Raw genomic sequence first — 24,038 nt, 5'->3', positions numbered from 1 at the left:
ACTTCAAGTAAGCCTACACGGGCTCCAGGTATGTTACCACAGCACTTTTCGAGTGGTCTTACTAGTACTCGAATTCAATATAAGATGGTCTCAAATGAACCTTTATAGGAAATCGTTAGCGATTTCCTATAAAGTTTCACGACACTAGTTGCACGGGACCATACAGTTGTTCCCATTTAGAATATTCGGCAAGAAACCCCATAGAAGATACCTATCATATTGTTCGTACTCATCATTATCTACGTCTATTACAATGAAAGCAAAAGCCCTAGAAATATCTCTAATCCTATGCAATTGAGTTTCGGTTTCTTCCGCTCAAATTAGACGAACAAAATCATCTTCAAGAGGAATCTCACTGTTGTCACTAAAAGATTAAAACGCTCTGTTTTGTCGAAGCTATTTTCCTCCTAAATCATTCCGTTTGCTGTATCTCGAATTTCTATCTACGACTAAGCAGAGTCGACTAAGAAGCTCGCTAGATCTGAAGACATCGTTCTCGTAGAAATAAAATATAAGCTCGATTGGTATACGGTATATTGTACTGAACCTGGTACTATTTGCTACTCAATCAACATCAACAACAACGATCTGAAGAGTATGATGATGACTGACGGGTATATGATGATTATAATGAACTTCTACGAGCCCGTCGCGCAACGTTCGAATCATTCTCTACAATCGCAAATAGGCACTAAAAATTTCGCATTGCTCGCCCTATCTGACTGTTGGCCAAAAATTCTACTATTGTTATAAGAGTAGTAGAATTTTTACAGGATTTCTCGAATACTCCGACTGGTATACGATTATCTGATTGGAAAGACTAGCCGGAAGACAACAGCTACTGTTCAAGGCCTAAGTATAGATTCAAATAAGGGATTCCTAGTTGAAAGGTTGTATTCGATCCCTGAAGTCAGACTACCAAAAGGCCCAACTCTATGATCAAGATCTATGAATTCGTAAAGAGAGGTCAGCTATTAATATAGCCGTTTCTAGGTAATTACAATACAAAAGACTCAACAACCAAACCTCCTACTACAACCACACAGCCAATTCTACTAGTCTGCTATTGTGTGAGTCGAACTTTCAGACCGAAGTCAGACCTAGCACTACAACGATTTGGGATATCTCCGCCCAGTCCGGGACAGTCAACGTCGCCGCGCACAACCGGTAAACACTGAGTCACGTTGACTATAGGGATAATTTCTCGACTTATCAACAGCTAGAACGGCAGCTAACGTCCATTGCAAAACTCTCTCGGTATCGTTATCCTCACATTCAATAAGCAACTAACTATATTTAGTAGACATTAAAGTCAAACCAACTATGTCAGCCTCCCTTACAATGAACTCTCTCTGTTCGCGTTTACATACTACCTGATTAACCAAACAGATCGACCGATCGTGGCGCAGAGCCAGATACCCCGTCAACTCAGCCACAAACCCGACAATTTCTGCTCCCCCGGCAAACTTCATCTCAGACGGCATCCGTGAAGTCAGAAAAGGAAAGTGCTTAGGCAACTGACTAAACTTTGAAAACATTTGGGTCAGCAGTGGCCCCCCCAGCCGTCAAGTCCCAAATGTGTGGCGCAACAATAGCCATCCGCGCCGATGAAGCAATATTCTGGGAACAGCAACAGTCCTCCTCCGGAAAGTCTAACCTAAACAAGAGGCAAGTCCTTCACACCGACACGCTCAGAATAAGACAGGCACCACCCACCAGACCTACACTCCAGAAATCACAGCCATAAGTGCGCACCAACACTAGCCAGAACGACTCAACGGCACTACACCCCTGACACATTTCTCCTACGCATCACGAGCTGCACTACCACCAGTTACGGATTTCAAGAACAGCAATCACCTTTCAAACGAAGAAACCGGTCACATCAGCTGCCAAGCATGAAATAAAATAAAGATCCAACTTTCAAATTGTAAATTACAACTACTATTGTCACTCACACGAACGCCTTCCATTCGACAGGCTTTACATGACCTTTGTGTCCCTTAGCCGACTTATCAGCCCATCCTGGTTTTCTAGGAACCACAGTAACGCGACACTAACTGTACTCACACAGATTTACACTAGTCTCTTCCTGATCACCACGCTGCTATCGCACAGGCCAACGGGTCTTTTCCAAGTCACCCCGATACCCATCATAGGTACAGCATAACACAATAAAATCACTAAGTAGGCGTAAGAAGTAACAACACCTTGCCAACAAATCTATAGTCTGACGTATAATTGAATTATTTTATGTAACTGAAAGACATTAATCAGAACCCGTGGAACTACTTCTCAGCGTCGGTGATTCCACTAGTTAACTACCACTGACAATAATTGTGTGCCAGCTGATTGTTGACCACGGCGATCGTATAATTAGCACTTATTACGAGATCAGCCAGCCGCACACATATTATAGTGCGGAGGCATCTGCGCAGACACAGACGTACCCTATTCCTTCAATCTCATAGCGACAGCCCAACACAACCAGAGAGAAACCACAAGGAGGACCGACATCAATGCGCTCTCCAATGAAGGGTGCGTCAATCAGCATCTTCCAGGCTCCGGGCTGCCTTTTGAAAATTTACAAAACCAACAAAGCGAACTCGTCCCGACCCGAGATCCCGCGCACAACAGTCGCACTACGTGACAACTAAACCAACGACACAGTTCATATCTACCAATACCACTAGTCTCGTGTAAAAAATAACCTCAACATAAAACTATGGATTGAACAATGGATTGGTCTCACCGGGTTTTCCACTCAACGTGCGTGACGATCGCACATCGCTATGGCGCGCAGTACAGCAAAGCTTTCGCGGACGTGAAGCCACGGAGATGCACAAGCACCAACACTCCGACCTCACAAAGACACGTTGGGCTAATGGCAGTCAGCGTCGTAATTTTCTCGCCATATTGCACAATTATCACCGTCATTGTTGAAACATGAAGAAAAAAAAAAAGACAAATTCGGTTAATTTTCTAGCATACCTTCAATAACTAGCTTGACATGTAACAATGGAAACCGATACCATTACCATAACCGTGGTTACCATACTTGTACCTTCGCTGAAATTCTTAATAAATCTTCTACTACAAACTCCATTTTAAATTATCGACTTCCATTTTTTTTTCTTTTAAGTGGGTAGGCAATTTATCTTCACGTGGCGAGTTCTCCCGAAATCAGTCTGGTCATTCACCAACCAACCAACATCATGTTGCAGTACGAGATTCACCACCCAGGATTCTTGCTTGTGCTTGCCTGGCTTGATTCAATGCGATAGCAGTGTTGCATCAGGCGTATCAACTTTTGCCACTAGAATCTTCACATTTTGAACACGTGGGCGATGCAGGGCAATCCTTAACAGATGTGGGCATTCGGATTGCATCCCACTTCTGATGTCGGCGTCAGGATCCGACATCGTTAAAAAAAACAAAGGGGTTCTCACACAATCACTTGGTTTATTCCAATTAACACAATATTAGTCACTACAATTATTTATCACGAATTTGTGGGAGGTGTGCACTCGGCAACGGTCGGCGAACGAATGACCCGAGTCGTTTTTTTTTTTTTTTTTTTTTTTTGGTATGGCATCTCGCAGTTCAGCCTAGGAGGCCGTGTACTGCTTAACCGGCACCCGAGTCGTGCGCGCGCGCCGCTTTATATAAGGTCCATCGTTGACAGATCGACGGTTGACACATCGACGGTTGACACATCGACGGTGGCGCCGTCATATACACCACTATTTTTAAATTAGTACACAAAAAAATGGGGCTCTATCTGTACCCGTTACTGATCATATTTGTGTTATCAAAAATAAAAAAAACGAAATCCCAAAATTGTCCAGGAAAATTGGTAAATTCATAATTGAATCAAGGGGCAAGTTTCGAGCGAGAGCACGCGAATGCGAGAGCGACAGAATATGATTAATGAATACTACTATGAATGACTTGGAATTACCTGTACAATGTTTCCATGAATTGAGTGACATTTTTGGATAACTTATCGCTAATAACTTTGCTGATTATGAATATTAGTTTTTGAAACTTTGCATAGATAATACTAAGAACTTTTTAAATAAGCCCTTTAAGTATTTGCACTAATTAAAAAATAGTGGTGTATAGATGTGTATAAAAATATTTGAAATCCAATCACTGGGAGATATACTACCTAGAAATACAAGGCAACACCTGGGAATTAACCACACTAGAATTAGCATCTCCAAAGAAATACTCGATTCTATAATTAGATCTTGCTATGAATATTTATACAATCGATAGATTTTAGAAAGTCTAGAGAAATCTGATTCGATTTAATTTGAGCTAATCATATAGGTGACAACTGAAGCGTAACTAATGCTTAATCAGGCTTGCATTCGAGATAATAATCGGAATATTGAATCGATAAACAAATATCGATTAGTTATTAAATCGATTATGATTGTTCGTGGCTTCACACTTGAAATACGAGGATGAATTGAGATGCAATCTTTAAGTACATAAAGTGGCGATCACGTTTTATGAAAACATAACTAAAATAAATAATGTCCTCAGTACGATGTTTGTACTATGAGTATGTTCTTCTCAAACAGAGACAAACAGGTTTGTTTCTAGAAAAATAATAGTATGATTTTCATGGTATTTCATATACAAACACTATTGTAGGACCACCTCTGAAAGGTACTTAAATTAAATATTGAATCTAAATTAATAATACTTATTTATGTCTAAAGAGTCTGTCTGTTTTTTCTAAGGTCACTTTTTTTCCACCTCGCGAAATAGTTCCCAAGGGACGCGGGTGAGACCGCTTGCGGAAGCTTGTAATTCATACGCGTAAAGTTGCAACAGTTTATAAGGTAGATAAGTCAGAAATGATGAAAGGTTACTCGAAGTGTGTATTTTCCAATATGTGTCTTAGACTCCACTGACTAACGGTGAAGGAAAATATCGTTATGAAACTTTAAACATAGCGGGTTTTCCCCAGGAATTAAGCAAAAATATTTGTTAAGTAATAAAATACGCCTACGTTTGCTAGGCTCTTTCAGACCTATTAGATTTCATTTAGAGCAGTTGATTGCAATAGTAATCAACTGGACACAGCAATGTCAAACTGTATTAGGTAAATTAGAATTAAAAATAACTCAAAGATTCTAAGCTTAAGACGCCCACTACTGCTCTTGTATAGGTTTGATATTTTAACCTACTGCCCTTGCAATATCCTTGAAGTTGAATTGAGAAAAAAGTTTATTCAAATTCTTTTCAAACGTCAAAACAAAAGTCAAACGCTTTATATAACGCTTACTCTTCACCGCTTCTGTGTTTTTGCTGGAATGAAGAAGTGACCCAACAAACCTAACCACATAGGTATGTCTGTTAGGCTTTAAGAACTAGGTATCTATAAAAACAAGGTTCTATTCTGACGTAAGATGCAAGATGTCGTCACTAAAATTGACATTTGCGTGTACACGTAACACGATCTACGTAGAAAGCTAACAGTCACTATAAAATGACAATGTTATTTGGTTTCCTTATTTCTAATTACTTCAATTCAATATCATTTTTTATTTAAGTAGATATTAAAACCTAGATTGTAATAAAAGTTAGACAAAAAATATTAACAAGATTAAAAATAAGATAAAATATTATCAGCCTTTTCCCATAGGTTGGGGCGGCTTCCCCATTCAGCAGAGTTATACAAGGAGCAGCTCCCTATCTTTTCAGGGACCTTTTCAACAGTGCTTCCCGTTTTCCATCTAGGTTCCCTATAACGACATTTAATAAAAAACTCCCCCCGTATTATCTAGATCTAGATAATCACAAGTTAGCGCTACGATTCGAGGACAATCCGCCTTTAGACTGGCAAGGACATCGTGGCCATTCCGCCTTGACCAACAAATATATTGTTCTAGCGGGTCGAGGCTGTTAACCAGATTTAGGTACTTGTACTGTAGATTGTGCTGAATTAAAAGAAACGAGTAGGAAACTAAGGCTTAGTGGAAAGATTTCCAAAGTGAAAATAATTCAAGTGGGCTTTTGCAGGTTCTTACGAAACGAACAAAATACTGTGGCTAAAATACGATCGCTTCAGCTATATTTTAGCATTTTTCGGCTGTTAAATGCATACAGTCATGGAATTTTCGTTCTTGTTCTCTTTAAATGAATAATCTTGATAAATATAAAATATAAAAATATTACAGACCTCCACAAAACTACAAAACACTGCCTTGAAACTTATACTACAAACTATTTTTTTTTTGAAAGTTTTATCATAATGAAAATAGTTATTACCTACGTTAATATAAATCAATTTCAGACAAAAAAAAAGCTAGGAAAATTATTCTGCCTTATAATTTCTAGTAGAACAATCAAGTAAGAATATAAGGCATGCATAAAATACCTGACCCGCTGACTCGCAACTCTGTAGGCCTAATAACGGACCTCCGACAATATTCCCACGATATTTACCATGAAACTACTACTTCGAGAAAAAAATAATGTGTGTGTGAGGAATTTCACACAATTACACTATAAAAGTAGAGTTGTTTGCATACAAGTTTGCATAATATTTCATATCTGTACTGATATAGTAAAGAGGAATTATTCCGAAACTACTGAAATTATTTGAAAAATTATTTCACTGTTGCAAAGCTGCACTCTTCCCAAGGAACATAGGCTATAATTATATTTCGTCCCGGTACGGACAGAAGTTTCTAAGAGAGGCGTGTGAAACTGCGGGTAATTGGCTAGTATTCCATATCCTACTTATATTATAAATGTGAAAGTTTGTGAGAATGTATGGATGTATGTTTGTTATTCAATCACGCAAAAACGGCTGGACCGATTTGATTGAAATTTGATATGTAGATTAACACATAGGCTATATTTTTATCAACACAACACGCGGGCGAAGCCGCTGGCGGAAGCTAGTAATTTTTATATTTTTGAAAGTCAGGAAGTTTGTTACCAGTTTTTTTTTAATGTGGTAAAATGTCAAGGCAAAAAGAAAATGGAAGATCGAGCCTTTTTTTCAAGGTCTATTACCACCCTAAATGCTCTCATTATGTGGATAATAATAAAATAATATGTAATATTTTTTCGCAATAAATATTCTCATATATCACATACCTTCGACTTAATAGCCATAACATGATGAAATTGCTTCCAAGAAAAAATAATTACTCATTGGAAAAATACATGTAATTAAGTACTTTGTAGCTAATAAGAGATGAATATTTTGGCAAAATATTCACTTATAATACCACAAGAGCTTCAAAATTATCGGGTATTTTCCGATAGGTTCGTTGCAAACAAATGAAGGAGTCAAGTTTTTCAGGTTAAAAAATAACGAGCGCGAAGCGCGAGTGATTTTTCCTGAAAAACTTGACGACTTTATTTGTTTGCAGGGAACCTTGAGGGAAATGCCAGATAATTATGAAGCTCGTGTGGTATTCGGGAGATTATTTTTCCGTCCCAAATGTCGGCCACAACCTGTCAGTTTGACGTAGCAACGACCAGAGAAAATATTCAAAAAATTTTCAGTATAATACCATGTAGGTTGTACCACGTGACGTCGAATGGTGCAATTCTATTGGTCGATATTTGGGTCGGAAAAATAATCAATAATAATTGGGCAATACATACACACCATGGAGAACAAAATGACTAGCGGAGATGTCATAACGCAAAATCACTTAAGAAAATAACGCGCCAAGAAGCGGATGTTCGGAGGACGAGGAACGTTACTAGCTCCGCCCTTACACTCCTACCGAAAACGTCCGCTATTTTCAAAATAAAATCTCCAATCAATCAAGACCAATCTTTGACAGATTGGTTTTGAGTTTACAAGGAACCCGAACATTTCGTTGATTCTAGTAACTAAGCACGCCCGCTTGTCCTATGAAAAGGCCTGACCTACCTTCTCTATGGCATCTCCGCTATCTTTCCTTCCTCTATGATAAACATACATTCCCAAATACTTACGAATATTTACTGCTTTCTTTACAAATTACACAACATTTACGATCGTTTAAAACATTTCATATGAAGAACACTCAAAGATTTCTGGGTACAAGTTAATGCCTTCCCAAATTAGATCTTAGTATACTCAATTTAAAGTCCAAATTAATTGGAAGGCCATTGAATAATGATAAAACAAATGACGTTCGTAAATTACTGCTTTTATTCCGCAATCGTATGCGTTATTATTTGAAAAACCTGTTTTGTCATTTGTCTTTGTGATAAAGTTTTTTTTTGTTGACTTATTTTAGATTTTAAAAGCTTAAATGTGGACTTTTAGTTCTGCTATAAACTTAAAAACGTCGCTAGGGACTGTAAAGGTGAAAGAGTTCATCAAATGTTCAATTGTCTTCAAATAACCGCTGTGAAGTTAGCCATTTGTTGCGCATGCCCAAAAATGTTCAATTTGTACATTTTGACAAACGTGAAGTCAGTAACAATCTGCACAGTTATTTGGCAAGAACTATGGGGCTAAGCTTTAGCAGTATTAGAAGAAGTCAGAAATTCATCATCATCATCATCATCAGCCTATCGCAGTCCACTGCTGGACATAGGCCTCTCCAAGTGCACGCCACTGAGATCGATTTTCGGCTTCTTGCATCCAGCTCCTGCCAGCCGTCTTGCGCAAGTCATCACTCAAGTCAGAAATTATGATGATATTATTCAAACAGTGGAGAAGAAATATGCATATCTGTATAACCTTATAATACGTATTATAACCTTGTAATATCAAAACGTAAATTAGTTTAGCACCATTTTCTAACTCAACAACCTAATGACGCAAATACCACGTAGTTTCAAAGGCAAGGCAATTAAAACTGTAATTAGATAGGTACATATATTTCCCTCTAAGTATGTGATTTACGTACAATTAAACCTTATAAAATGAAAGGTCAGACATCAATAACATGTCATTATACCGTTTAATAATTTAGTGATCATCATCGTCAAACATGAATGTCTAATAAATAATAATTATCGTAAATACTATTAATTTTATATGCATGTGAAGATATGTTGGAGGTTAACGACCTCCATCCATCTGCCGTTTATGACTCTTTATATATTACACAAAATGACGTTTTTGCAGTTTCTTGCCGTTTCTTCTCCATACCTTGAACCTCCCACTCCTTGAAACCGTGCATCTAGCTTTTGACGTATCGTAAAAACCTGTAATATGTAATATATGACATAAAACCTTTGGCTTTGACTTTGAACTTGGGTTCTGGATTTGAACTACCATTCTCACGGTATCATTCCTATAGGTATGTACTTATTCCTGTTCTCTTAAAAAAGCTGTCAATGATTACCACCTTTTTTTATACCCAATTCCATACCAATCACTTCAGCTGTTTCCGCGAAAGCATCAAAAACAAAACACACTCACTTTCGCCTTTACCCATTACCTACAGTCATAAGGATTGAACCACGGATTGAACCTACAGTTATTTCGGTATTGCATTTACCGCATTATTGCTTACAGTCTGGTGGTCTCAGACGCGATTGTTCTGAAATGGATATCCGACTGGTATAAAGTGCTATTGGATTTTTTCGAACAATGTTTTTTTCAGACTGGAGTTTTTATGGAATGGCTTACTACCTGTTAGATATGTATAGTGTGTAAGACATTTGTATATTGTGGGAGTTATCTGTTGCCAATACTAAGAGGTCATAATAACATGTTTGGATACCGCGGCCCTGGTACATAAAAGGCCTACGAAGGAACACGATGGGATTTTAGTCAGCAAAAGTCTGACACCCCCTTACCGCTGCTAACTCACAGCGAGAAGCGTCATTTGTTGATTTTTACTATAGTAAAAAAAAAGTGGTGAACATACATGTGTGTGTAAATGTACATACGTGTGACGTAATGTGCGACTCAACCATTACTGAGCGATCCCGAGCATTTACACTCACTGGTGTCGCTCACCCGCTTTCATGAAATAAAACATATATACTATACCTAATAGTAGGCACATGTATCTTGAAAGTTTTCAAGGTTAGAAAATAATGCAAATTGTATAATCATGTTGCAATAAAAAGTCAAAACATCTGACTCTTCGTGCAAGTCACTTAAAAAAAAATAATTAACACATCTGTTAGAATTCTCACGCATCATATGATTTATTTTTTTGGTTATTATTTTGTGAAGGGTTTAACTTTAGCGTAACTATATTACTCCTGAATTTTTTTTATCGTTTTGGAAGCCTAGGAATTTAGGGATCCCAATATCAATTTAGTTCTGGTGTTCTACCCATTTGGGTTGAAGAGGTCAGGTAGACTGTGGCTCCCTGTAAAACTCTGGTACTCAGCTGCATCCTGTTAGACTGGAAGCCAACCCTACATATCCAACTATATCCTACATACCCTACATAGATAGGAAAAAGCTAGGCAAATGACTATGTATTCCAGCTATACCAACCTATGGTCACTTTGATATTATCAACAATCTCTTGCACGCAATCTACTATTTGTGTACTTACTTCAATACTAGTGACATCAAAGTGAAATGTCTTGATCTCTATAGAATGCAATATGTCAGCTATCGAGTAAGATTCGAGTACATATTCAAATTCTATCATACCTATAGAATTCCTAGTATTTCTACTACATGATACAAATAGAGAGATACCTTGCATTGATTACCCTGTGCACCCAAGTTTGTATTAACCGCGGTTTCACCCACTCCCTGTGGTAAGTATGTCTTGCAATTATATATAAAGTAGCCTATCGCCTTTACGGTAAATGAGCTATCTAGCGCTGACATAACATGTATAAAAACATATTTTTATTGAGATTAAAATGTTCAAGCAAGTCAGTATCTATATTCTTACCGATTAAATAGAATAAGAGAAAGCGCACGCCATGATAAATGGGTTTCAACTAGCTGGCTGACTTCTGAAGGAGCCCCGGTGACCTCAAGAGTCGTGACTCGTGGTTCATGCTGCATGAATTCGTGAACTATAATGGGCGGTGCTTTATTAATTTAAGTGAATTTAACTATAGCTAGCTGTTTCCCGCGGTTTCACTTATAGCCCGAGGGATCTAATTGGATATACTTGAAAAAATGTAACCTATGTTATCCGGGGATATAGTAGTTTCCGAACAGTGAAAGAAATCTTCAAATTAGTTGGGTAGTTTCTGAGTAATTAGGGTTTAACAAATAAGCAAAAAACATGTTTCTCTTAATAGTTAATAGTATCTGGCCAGTTCATGACATTGAAGATTGAATGAATGAATGAAAATTAGTACAGCTTTTTAAAAATCGGTATAGATTCAGTTTAAAAGTATGTGGGTGTCAATAAAAATTATATCTGAATATCAGCTTTTAAAAATCTGAATGTTAAACATTTAAAAAAATACTTTTTTATACCGCTGGCCTAGTTAAGCAATAAATTATGCTAGTGAAGTGAACAACCAGTTCTCTTTATCCCTTGAAAAGGCGTGAGATTAAATGCACATTTTAGTAATTAATTCAGTGTTTTAATGTGTGGAAAACATAATTAATTTAGCTAGAACGTTAGTGCTTTCTGTGGTGGCTTTTCCGAGCTAACCTCAAAGCAATTTCATTTGTCTTTTCTGCTGAACTACTTTATTTATTACTGTAGAATGATAATTTATATTGTTCAGTACCGTTTTATCAGCCAGTAATATTCTGTGGTATATGATGATATCCCCTTGGCCGATTATCGGCCACAGCAGCTGTTCTCATATATAGGAGGTTAGTCAGCCGCGCAGGACATATTATAGTGCTCAACCATTGGTGCAGACACAGGTGCACTCACTATACCTTCACTCTCATATCCCGATGGGACGATAATCCGACACGACTAGAGAGAGATCAGGCGCAGGACACAGATGTATCAATCACCAACTTCCAGGCTCCGGGTTCCTTTGTGAAAGTTTCTATAACCAAAGCGACTTCGGCCCGATCCAGGAATCGGACCTAAGATGCTTTGCAACAGCTAGACCAACGAAGCAGTTAAATTCTGTAGTATTTAAGATATCTCAGACATACCTTACGGCTAGAAAAAAATAATAATTTATTGTTTCCAAGCCAACTTATTTTATGACCACCGTGCATCGTGACCCATACGTTTTGTACTTTCACTGATTGCAATTCCATTCTCAATTGTTTTTCTATTAATTATTATTTATTGCTCTTTGTTCGGTATTTAGAAAGTTTTAATCTCTATGTACATGCATGTCTTGAAGCGTTAGTTTATGTGTTGAAGTAAAACGATTAGTATCTTTTAAAATAATTTAGGTCTAATACTTTTTAGTTGAGTACCTAAATCTGGTTCGTGACAATAAGAATGTAAGGGACCCAATTGGTTCAGAATACATATGTAGGTAAAGCTCTTAAGCTTAACTACAATTTTTTATTTCTGTTACCAACGGAACGGAATATATGAAATACTTATTTTTTTATCATTCTTTTACGATGATTGACAAAAAAAGTAAGATAGGTACTTAAACATAGAAGTGGCTATATCTATCGGTGTTACCATCCGAGAAGTCATTTTAAGAGGACGAATTGGAATTTTTGGCGCCAAGGATGTCAATTTTTCTCAGTAAATACAAAACGGATCAAAATACAACTTGGTTACCTGAAAGTTCATGATATAAGCCTTATTTTGTTAGTTGTAGAAACATGATTAGGTAACTTTTATAACAGAGAAAAATATATCAAACATACCTCTTTTTAAAAAGAGATTCACATATTATGGGCAAACGGGACCGATTTAAGCCTCTTAACTTTTTTAGTAGTTGAGTATATACATACTCTTTAAAATGGTAGTAGGAATTTTTATTAAATTATCATTTCTAAATATTAAAATTACAAAACCATTTTGTCGCTTACGACTTTTAGTTATAAGCTAGCGCGCGTATTGTTATCCTCGCCCCGCTCAGACGCTCCGACCCCTTTTGGCGCCTTAGATGCGCGTGCCGGTTATGGAATTATTGTTGACCAATTCCTCGCCTTAACAATAGTACCCATCCCTACTAATATTATAAATGCGAAAGTAACTCTGTCTGTCTGTCTGTCTGTTATGCTTTCACGTCTAAACCACTGACAGAACTGAGAAAGAACATAGGATAGTTTTTATCCCGGACTTTTGAAGAATTCCCTTGGAAACGCGATATAACCGAACTGGACGCGGGCGAGGCCGCGGGCGGGCTAGTACACAATAATAAAGTAAGACTTCAAGATCAACTGAACATCGAGTACCTACTTAACCCAAAACCCAAAAATAGATAAAGGAACATTATATATTTTAACAATAGAAGCCAACTAGGGGCAAGTTAATAAATGTATTTTGTTTGGTAGTATTAGCTACGAGGAATTTTCATTATTAAACCAGGAAAGTTAGTTCATTATTAGAATATCGATTTATTGGCACGCTTTGAGAATTTAGACAATACTGAAGGTTCAGTATTTAGGTGACTTCCTCATAGTTCCAGGTCTATATTTGAAATATCGTCCACCAAAAAGGTGGACAGACGACCTTATAAAGGTCGCCGGAAGACGCTGGATGCAGGTCGCCTCCAACAGGTATCTGTGGAGATCTAAGGGGGAGGCCTATGTTCAGCAGTGGACGTCCTATGGCTGAGACGATGATGATTTGAAATAGGTCCTAACATGGTTGGAAATGACAACGAATATGTTTCTTTGACAAAGTAGGCATTCCAAAATATACCTATTTTTACATAACGAGATGACATTACAAGGTGTGCTAATATGTTAATGCTAAATTAACCTTTGCACCGAAATCAGTGGGAATATCCAGCCTCTAAAAAACATATCTTAGGACCAAAAGGAAATATGACCAATAAACTAATTTACCTGTCTATTTATGGGTATCTAAGCCAAGTTTTATTCCAAGATCATTTCTGAAGACCCAAGGGATATGGTCCAAATATTGAGACACTAATCATTGAAGCGTAAAGAAAAACACACTTGTTAGTAGATATGAGTTTCATTGGCTATGACGAGTCCCACATATTAATTGCTTTTTGCCGGAAAATCACGGAGGAAAATATACAGGAGACATAAGTAGGATATGTAATATGGAAGGTGGTATATGGGTCATATTGCGAAAAATATGGGTGATGTTTTTAGGTCAAGATAAATAGGCAATATGTGGGTATAGAAACTGATATAATAATAAGATGGAGTCATCCTGCTTGAAGGTGAAAATCCTCAGTGTGTTTTGTATTAAAATTCAAATTATATAACCGTATAAAAGTCAAAGAATATTAAATGCGTTTATAAAAGGCCAGTCTTACATAATCAAAATTCACACCTTTCTGAACAAATTCATCAAATTGAACAAAAAACCCAGTCAGATTATTCGCCAAACCAAAAGAAACAAAACCTTTCAAGATAAGAAATGACGTTTTTTCTCGGAGGAAAATTTTATTTGTTTCTGTTACGTAAAAGAGCACAATATTATAAACGTATCCGGGAGAATACCTGTCGGTTTTGCGAGAGCAACCGAAGAGTTGAGAAATTCAATTTGTGACGGCCACGGAGAAAGGAATGACAGCGGAGATGCTATAAGGAAGGTAGATCAGGCGCCTTCTTGTAGGTCTCTTTAATGTGCGGTAGGTGTGATCGAAACTGTCAGTTACTATAACTAACGAGGCATTCGGGTTCCTTATCAAATCACGACCAATCTGTCAAACATTGGTCTTGATTGTTTAGTAATTTTATTTTTGAAATACTGGACGGGTTCCATGGAAGATGACTTAGAGCAAAGCTATGTAGTAACGTTCCTCGACCCAACACCCGCATTTTGGCGTGCTTAGATTTTCCGTTAAGACATCTCCGCTAGTCATTTTGTTCTCCATGGTGACGGCTGACGTAGTAGAGGAAACAATGACGAAACGATTGGCTCGTCATTTTGTCAATATTGTCAATATTGTCAATATTGTCAAATTGATAACTTGTCTTCATCCTACCAGGCTAGAGTGACATAAATCGAGCACCATTTTTTTTGCATTGAGGTTAATAGAGTTTCCGAGGTGTGACTGTGAATTACTTATTAATTATGATCGTTGTATAATACATTACTCTGTATTTAGAGGTTTTTAAGTGTATCATTTTTATAGGATACTAGCTTCCGCCAGCGGCTTCGCCCTCGTGGTGTGTTGATAAAAAGTAGCCTATGTGTTAATCCAGGGTATCACCTATCTACATACCAAATTTCAATCAAATCGGTCCAGCCGTTTTTGCGTGATTGAATAACAAACATACATCCAAACATTCTCACAAACTTTCACATTTATAATATAAAGTAGGATTTATTTTATTATGGTTCTACAATTTGGTAAATTAATAAAGCAATACTCAATTCTTTACTAGTATTCCATATGTTACATCACGTATATTTTATCATACCTACGTAAAAAATCATAAAGTTTCATGGGTCATTGATAAATTACTTCTCAAAATATTTGTTCCTCAATTTGTTCAAGGATTCAGGTAGGGTACTTTTACTAATGAGCTCAATCCCGAAGTCCGTATCCGCAAGTAACTTGAGAAAACGTGTTACCTAATTACTTGGCAAGTTGATTGTGTAACATTTGTTGTATAATAATAGCTATTGGAACGTCATTGTTGTCATAATGTTTTGTATACTTTAAAATGCAAAGAATATAATAAGTACATCTTTGATTGCTATTTATTCAAACGACGTAGCTTTCTACTACCAAATAGAAGTAGTCTAGAGTCATAGGTAATCGATATTGAATTAAGCTGTCATTATTACGTGAAACACACATTACGGGGAATTTCTTCGCGTATCGGGATACAATATAGCCTGTGCTACTTAGGGATAGTGTATGTTTTTAATAGAGAAAGAATTTCTAAAATCGGTTCTGAAGTTTTAGAGCCCTCAGGGTACAAACTAACGAACAAAAAAATCTTGTATATTACATACGTTTGTATTAGTATAAAGATTAACAGCAGAAGTAGACACAAAAAACAAGAGTCTACCAACTTTTACTTACAACTTACAGAATTCATCTACCTATTTAGCTCAAAATTTTGTTATTCCACGTAAAAAACAAGTAAGATCCGGGTAAAAACCGATTTCATAACCATCACCCGTCGTCGATAGCAATTTGCAACGGCCAGACCGTTAAGTTCGAGACAGAATACGGAATAAGGCGCTACTGTTTTAAATGGCAGCTTTGCAACGTTCTCTGCGTTTTTATTATTTACTAGCATTTCTTGTGGTTTCACCCGCGTTTCGTGGAATTTAATATGGTCTATATTAACATCGGGGACAGCGTGTAAAACTTCCCGACAGATTTTTGTAATCAGTTCAGTAGTGTTAAATTCCAGGTACAATAAGTCCACAAATATTTGTATTCACACGTTTTATTTCATTTGACACAATCCGTACAATTTACACAACAGGGATAATTCAACCTTAACCTGCGCGCGCACGAATAATTACTCTAAACTGTTACAATTTTTAACTTCAGCTACTAACGAAAAAAAAAACAACTAACATGTGGTGGGGATCAAATCACAATCTTTTCTAAAACATAATGTTGCCAATTTATCAAATACAATATACTAAATCATGATATAATATATGTAAGTATGATCAAATTATTTATCATTATACTAAACCGAAACCAATAAACAATTTATTACGTAAGCGTTTTAACAGTAGTTTGGGAGCCTTTAGGGTACAACCAATCACACAAACACAAAACTTCTATTAAAATATAATAGACGTTTAATAGTAGTGATATTAGTTTCCACAAGTTGTGATTCTGTGAAAACCTACCCGCATTAAATATAGCCTATGTTATAATATTCCCGATATATTTTTTCATTCAGTTCAGTTGTTTTGGAACCTTTACAAACAAACAAAACTTTTTTCCTCTTTTTTATAGAATGGATAGATATAGAAGTTACAGATAGGGTGGTTGAAAATTATTTTTTATTCAGCTCACAAACTAGTGGTGGTTATTTTCATGCAGTGTATTTTTAGTCGTTTTTTAATTAGTTAGTTCGTCTTTTGTGTGCACTCGCAGAAATATAAATGCGGATAAAAAAGCGTCTAAGTAGTCACTAGTCGATGTTTTTCAGCTGGTTTACATTGAAGATTTAAGAAGAAGGAGAATCTAGAGTTACTACATATGCATAAATTAATGTTTTGAAAACTCATTATACATTTTTGTAGCTGCGGATATTATTTGGGCTTAGTTTGATAATATAATAGCATTGATGTTTAACAGTTTAGAATTTTAAACATAAAATTGTCTTTGCGACGAAACTTGACTGTTATTGTACGAAAGATTTTGTCTCTATATTTTTGTGCAGACTCTGTTGACGACTTACATTTTGATCGTAAAATAGCAAGTCCGCATTTTCACAAAACAATCCTTTCATTTCAAAATGAGTTCTTCGACAAAACCACGTTTCTAAGTAAAATCAATGCGGCCATCACAATCGTGTTCGTTTAATAAACTTTACAAAACGAATCCCCAATCGGAGAAACGGCAAAACTCTATTCATTAAAACTTATCGATAGAAAAAAATAAGTAAGTGCAAACCCGACTTTATTCTCTATTTTAAAGTCACGACTTCGTGACCTAAGATAAAACTAGTGAAAGAATCGTTCAAGTAGGTGTTGAACTAGTTTTTGATGTTTCTATTTATTTAATAATAATTTTACAAATGGACTGTCAAACACAGAAGTAAGTATTTGACCCCAACTTTGGGTTAACACTTTCATAGATCTTATAGATAAATTGTACTTGCCATCATCAAATGGTTTGTGAACGTTATCCCGGCTGTCATTTGAACATCTTTGGCAGTCGTTATGGGTAGTCAGAAGCAAGGAAATCTGTCAGCCAGTCTTACCAAGGGATATTAGGTTGCTCGCCTAGGCAGTGGCTCCTTCAGTTACTGCAGTTACTGCAGCAGCTACTGTTATTCAGCTGCATACAGGTAGACTGGAAGCCGACCCCCGATATAACAAAATTAGGAAAAATACATACCTACCTAGTTAAGAAAACGTAAAGGTAAGAGCCACTTCAAACATAGCTGGGAAAAGGCTAGGCGGGTGATGATCTGAACAAATCGAAACATCACTCGTATCTCAAAAAGCACGTAAGTCGTTGTACTGCACCTAATCTCTGCACGGTCGTGACGGATTGCCGGAGCTATGAAAGTGAACGGCTAGAGAGTGCACCTGCGTCTATATTATCATATTATGTTGATGTTTTATAAAGTGTAATGTACCTAAGCCAAGAAACCACCTGGAGAATTTCTTAGTTATTATTGTGGCTTTCTATCAGAGAAGTATGCTGTGTTTTTTGTTGGTTGATTATAGAAATTAAAATTTACAATCCAAGTTTATTCTTTTGACTAATGTGCGAATAGGATAATTTTATTATCAAACGTTCTGATAATTACGTATATTTCAATTTACTATTTGTAAATTAGGTAGTACGTAACGTAGGAAATGGAAGTGTTCACTTCAGTGCATTACTTAAACTAGCTTGCAAAGTTAACATGAGAACGATCCATAATCAAAGAAAACTGGATCAAACTATACAGCAGATTACCGTAATTACAAACTATAATTTTAGTTTAATAAGAAACCAATGCAACTTTTCTAAGTTTGTATGTACTTTCTAAGTATATCTTAGACACCATTGGCTGTGTTTCGGATAGCACGTTAAACTGTAGGTCCCGGCTGTCATTGAACATCCTTGGCAGTCGTTACGGGTAGTCAGAAGCCAGTAAGTCTGACACCAGTCTAACCAAGGGGTACCGGGTTGCCCGGGTAACTGGGTTGCGGAGGTCAGATAGGCAGTCGCTTCTTGTAAAGCACTGGTATTCAGCTGAATCCGGTTAGACTGGAAGCCGACCCCAACATGATTGGGAAAAAGGCTCGGAGGATGAAGAAACATAATTTTCACTCGACGCTAACGAGTTACTCGTTAAGTATTCGAGTTGAATGCACTCTTTCTAAATCGATTCTAACGTGTACTATGTTGTAAGGTATTACTTACTCGATGAGTGGAGAATCGAGAAATTATATCGATTGATGTGTTCTTTGTTAGTTTAAACGCCTGTCAGATGCCGTATAAGTTGAGATGGATAAATTCCACTTCTAATTTGAGGCTCAAAAAGTTCTGCTTGTAGTGAAGTAATTGACACCGAATACAAGTCATAACCCATACACTTAAATATTTAGCTTGGTACTTCAATATAGTTACAGGCACGAATCTTGAGCTCTGACCTACATCTGCGCAGAAGTGATTTATTAGCAAAGAACCAATCCCGAGTGACGGCTATGACGCGATGCACTGCGGGCCAATCACCGCTTTAGCCCGACCCCGCGCCTCACTTCATACCACAAAAGGGACCCAATAACTTATATATAAATTACTTCTGCGCAGGTGAAGGTCAGAGCTCAAGATTCGTGCCGATAACTATACAAGTAATGAGAAAATCTTTAATTTTTTTAATGCGACTTGTTTAAAATTATCATCACATACACACATACATAACGGTACATGGTACATTAGAAAAAAATATCATCTCTTCTTTTACCAAATGACTAGGTACAAAAAAAAACTTATCCGTTTCGAAAACACAATTAGGACCACATCATCAGATTTCAACCCTTTTTTTCTAATTAACCATTCTTATACCTTAGTAATTCTTTAAATACCTAAGTCTTTCCCATAGGTACCGATGTTTCATCGAAGTCTGAGCGGTGCGCGTAAGCACTTGCGCATGGTCACTGACTTTATCTAACGGTAGCGTCATGGTGCTTCACATTGGAGTGACCATTTTTGGTAATGCTTCTTGGGATCTGACTTCCCATGTTTAATGGTGGTTTCATCGTGGATGGTGGATGGGGAATTTTTGAGTATCAATGGTATGTATTGACTAACAGTTTCGTATTTATTATATTTCGTATTATAAAAAAGTAAGCCCCCAAAGAGAAGTAACATTAACTTTTAATAAAAAATCTACATGTTTTGCAGCGTAAAATATGAAAATTTTGTTATTATTTCTTCTTTTACCAAACAAATACAATATTCATACAATGCGACACACAAATAGTAACCGTTGTACATACATTAAAATCGATTGCGCTTTAAATGTCTACCTAAAATCAATAGTACCTATATAGTAGTAAATTCATTTCCAGATAAAAGACACCTTCATTTTCACACTTTAAACTTAGAATTGTGTGTGAATTCAAAACTTTAAACTTAGAAATCTATTTTTAAATATCGACGAACGGCAGTTCAGTTTGTTGCGTTTAAATATTCAGACAATAATGACACGTTCGCATATTGAATTTCCTTCTTTATCGACTCATCGGTATTTTATGTCAAGTAAATAATGAAGAACTTCGTGTTTTACGTGGAATTAAAATAGACCGCAGTGTTTCAGGGTTTAAATGAAGTTGCCTCAATTATTTGGTAGCTTTCTAAAGATAATCTTGAGATTTAATTGAAAACTTTATTCAGGTCAATATTGATTTAAAACCCTTTTTATGCAATACATTTTCCCCACGGATCTAAGGACCATAGTCATTAGAAAACTTATAAGACCAGGCTGCCTTGTATATAGGTATCAAGCAAAAACTATTGATGACAAATAATATACCATTTTCGTGATTTATATCCATTAATAGTTTGGCAGTAAATCAAGGCGTAATTATTTCTTTATGACAGTTCTTTGAGCGACGTAACATTGACGTCATAAGAGGTTTCCACTACGACAGCTGTCGTTTCTATGACTTGAAGGGTGATTAGGAATGTCCGAGCAATAAAATATTAATATCACGCAATGTATTGCTTGATATTACCTATTGAGTGTCTTTCTACGTATGAAGTCAAGGATCAACCTAAATACCTAGGCACGAAATATAAAACTAGAGTAACAGTTTTGGTTAATTTCAAGACTAGTGTCCAGTTTAACAAAACAAAATACAAATAACCAAATTTAGTACCTCCAAAAAAAAAAAAACATTTACCCAAAGTGGTTATGCTGAAAAATAGCACAAAATTACATGAGGCTGCTCTTCTGCACTGCCTATGTGTTTTTGCTGGGAAGAAAAAAAATTGGTGCAATAAATTCTTCAGCTGATTCTCCTTTTTTTAAGGTCGGTTGATAACCAAACTACAGCTAAACGATCATCTCTCCCTTTACACAGATCCAAAAAATATATTTCTACGTTTATAATCATTCGTGAACGTTATTTGACAAAATGGTTCAACAAAAATATCGGTTAAATAACAAAGAAGATTGAGAGCTTCGGTTTTATTCAAAGCATATTAAAAGGCTCTGAGTTTTAGGTTAAAGGTCAGGCAGCCTGTAAAGTATCAACAGGTTGCTTCTGATTCTCCAGATGAAACGAATCAAGTTATGTTTGAGAGTAATTTCGATGAAGTAATTGAACCTAAGGTAGATGTAATTTGGAAATAATGGGTATTTAATTAGGTTTCCAATTAAGAGTTAAATGCTAATTGTAGTACTTAAAGATTGGATTTTGTTAGCCAAATAGGTATATTTGAGTGCGTCATTACAAAAAGTAAAGTGTTCGGTAAGATTCTCTAGCTAGTGCATTGATTAGCACCTGTTTTGTAACTTTTGTGAAATTCAGTAAATACTTTTAGTATTTCGCGCTAAATTATGTTGCCAAATAGAACATTTTTTCATGATATTTCGAAACATCGCCACGCTCTCATAACTATGGACATATTTACAACAATAATTAGCAATAAAATTTAAGTAAAGCCTTAAAAAGTGATCTCAATTAAACCTGTGTTTTCCCTGGCACGCCACTTGTTAATTTGTGAGCCAAAACATCGTCGTGTCAATCTATTTCCCACGTTTAGACGTTCACAATAGAGACTTAATTTGATTAGATGACATAAAGTGGTGGGGTTGATGTCATTGCGGAGCTGCGCTTGAGTACAGTCAGCCGCGAGGTATGGTGCGCGCGCACCGCGTCAACGCCATCTTGGATTTACGAAATTTCAACGTGTATTGTTTAAACTTTTAGTGCTAAGTTTTTTGTGTGACTGTTTACATTTCTGTGCAAATTGATACACATAGTGATTTGTTATATAAAGGTTGTGTGTTTGACGGATTGTGAACAAAATTTTGACAGAACCATTAAGGTAATTATAATTTGTGTTGGTATTTTATTGAGATAGACGTGTTCGGATCAAGTACCTATAGTGATACAATCAATAAACTTTCTACACTGATTAATGGATGGCTACTCAATGACGTTGCAATGTCTTCGGCGCACACTTTCTCTAATACGCGTTGTCGTTGCGTCACTGCTTTCACAGTTTACTTTAGTTTCCAATAAAATAAACAAGCATTTTATGTTTGTAAAATAGAAATTAATTATCAGGGAAAATTTTGTAATAAAGCATCTGCTATATTTTATAAAACAATTGCGAAAGTTAGTGTTGCTTAAGTAATGCCTTTACATGAAAAAGGGCGGAACCGATTTGTATGGATTTTGGTACAGAGACCTTCTAGGTGGTTGTAGGTTATTTATACTTGTGATCGGGGTGCATAAACATCCCCGTAAAAAACTAGAAAATAATCTATACTAATATCATAAAGCTGAAGAGTTTGTTTGTTTGTTTGTTTCTTTTAGTGTTAGATAGCCCATTTATCGAGGAAGGCTATAGGCTACTTTTTATCTCGGCACGGGAAGTAGTTCCCACGGGATGCGGGTGAAACCGCTGGCCGAAGCCAGTGCATCTATATTTAAATTGAGGATTTATTATAATTAAAGAGAAAAAACTGGACTGACTCATCTATGTCAGGTTGCATGAATATGAACGAAATATTGTAATTTAGTTTGAAAGTAAACACAATTATGTAGAATAACTAATTCTAAGTTTTGAATTAATAGAGCGTGTTTCTTTTAGGTACTAAAAAAATAACTGAAAGTTGTCAGTCACTAAAATAATAATGAGAATAAAGATAGTCTTTCAAAGAAATCCTAGCAATAATAAATAGTTTTTATCATCGTTACTTACTTAAATAATAAATGTTATTATTAACTTATAAAAACTTTAGATAAGTACTTTCTTCGGTTTGATCTTAATAACTTTCAGTAATGTATTTATTAAAGTTATTATCAAAATATAAGATCCTCGAACAATTTTAGAGATAAGAATAAAATAAGGTGTTGGTTATAAAATATAATATTTCGCTTTTAATCAAAACTAATTACCTACTTCATGCTTTTAAAATATTACTGTAAACAGATAACGTTTTGGAATTGAAAACACCATTAAATATCTTAATGTTTTATTGGATTTAATTTAAGTAATTTTTATTGACGATTAGTGCCATTGAAATAATCAAATATGTGTCCACTGAGAGGTAGCGCCGCGTTTTATTTTTAACTGACTTCCCAAAAAGAAGGAGAGGTTTTCAGTTCGGATATTTGTTTTTAATTGATTTACAATATAATCTTGATAATTATAAAGGTTGATAATACAGAGATACTTCATGGCTACCTACTAATTCCTTCAGGATGCAGGTGAAACTGAGTGATAAGCACAATTTTATTGACACGGTTAAAATTTACGGCAGGATATTGTAACTGCTACCATTTCCTTCAGTCAACACTTTATTTTGATTGTTTCCGTTAAATAATTGAGATTTTGCTCTAAAAGTATGAAAGTATCAATTTCATTTCAGAAATGATTTTATTTGATACCGTTTCTTTTATTCTACATATATACCTATCTACATATCAATATTTCAAACATTGATACCTATAAGGTCTTATTTATTTTTCTAATTGCTTGTTAGGTAAATTATAGTTTCGTAGAAATAACATGATTCCTTTTTTTTATTCAGCCCACATTCTGTTTAATTATGCGATCACTGAAGAAATACTACCGTTCATCAGAAGCATCGCATTATAAACTTACTTTGCTGTAGGTACTTAACTTATGCTAACAATAAAAAATAGCGACAGAAACAA

At 36.0% G+C, this 24,038-nt stretch overlaps 1 protein-coding gene across 2 annotated transcripts in view; it reads left to right on the top strand.

The window, feature by feature from the left end:
* Window positions 1-24,038, top strand: part of LOC124631753 (tyrosine kinase receptor Cad96Ca) — a 127,944-nt gene that overhangs the window by 15,297 nt on the left and 88,609 nt on the right. Inside the window, exon 1 of one of the 2 annotated variants that reach the window (XM_047166332.1) lies at window positions 22,004-22,197. The exons of the other annotated variant lie outside the window; for it this stretch is intronic. The gene's annotated coding sequence lies outside the window, so the exon portion shown is untranslated. Of the gene's footprint in view, window positions 1-22,003; window positions 22,198-24,038 lie in introns of those variants that run through there. 2 annotated transcript variants of the gene reach the window in all.

Source organism: Helicoverpa zea, chromosome 7, assembly GCF_022581195.2.
Source record: "Helicoverpa zea isolate HzStark_Cry1AcR chromosome 7, ilHelZeax1.1, whole genome shotgun sequence".
NCBI lineage: Eukaryota > Metazoa > Arthropoda > Insecta > Lepidoptera > Noctuidae > Helicoverpa > Helicoverpa zea.
This window is presented reverse-complemented; position numbering and strand designations above follow the sequence as displayed.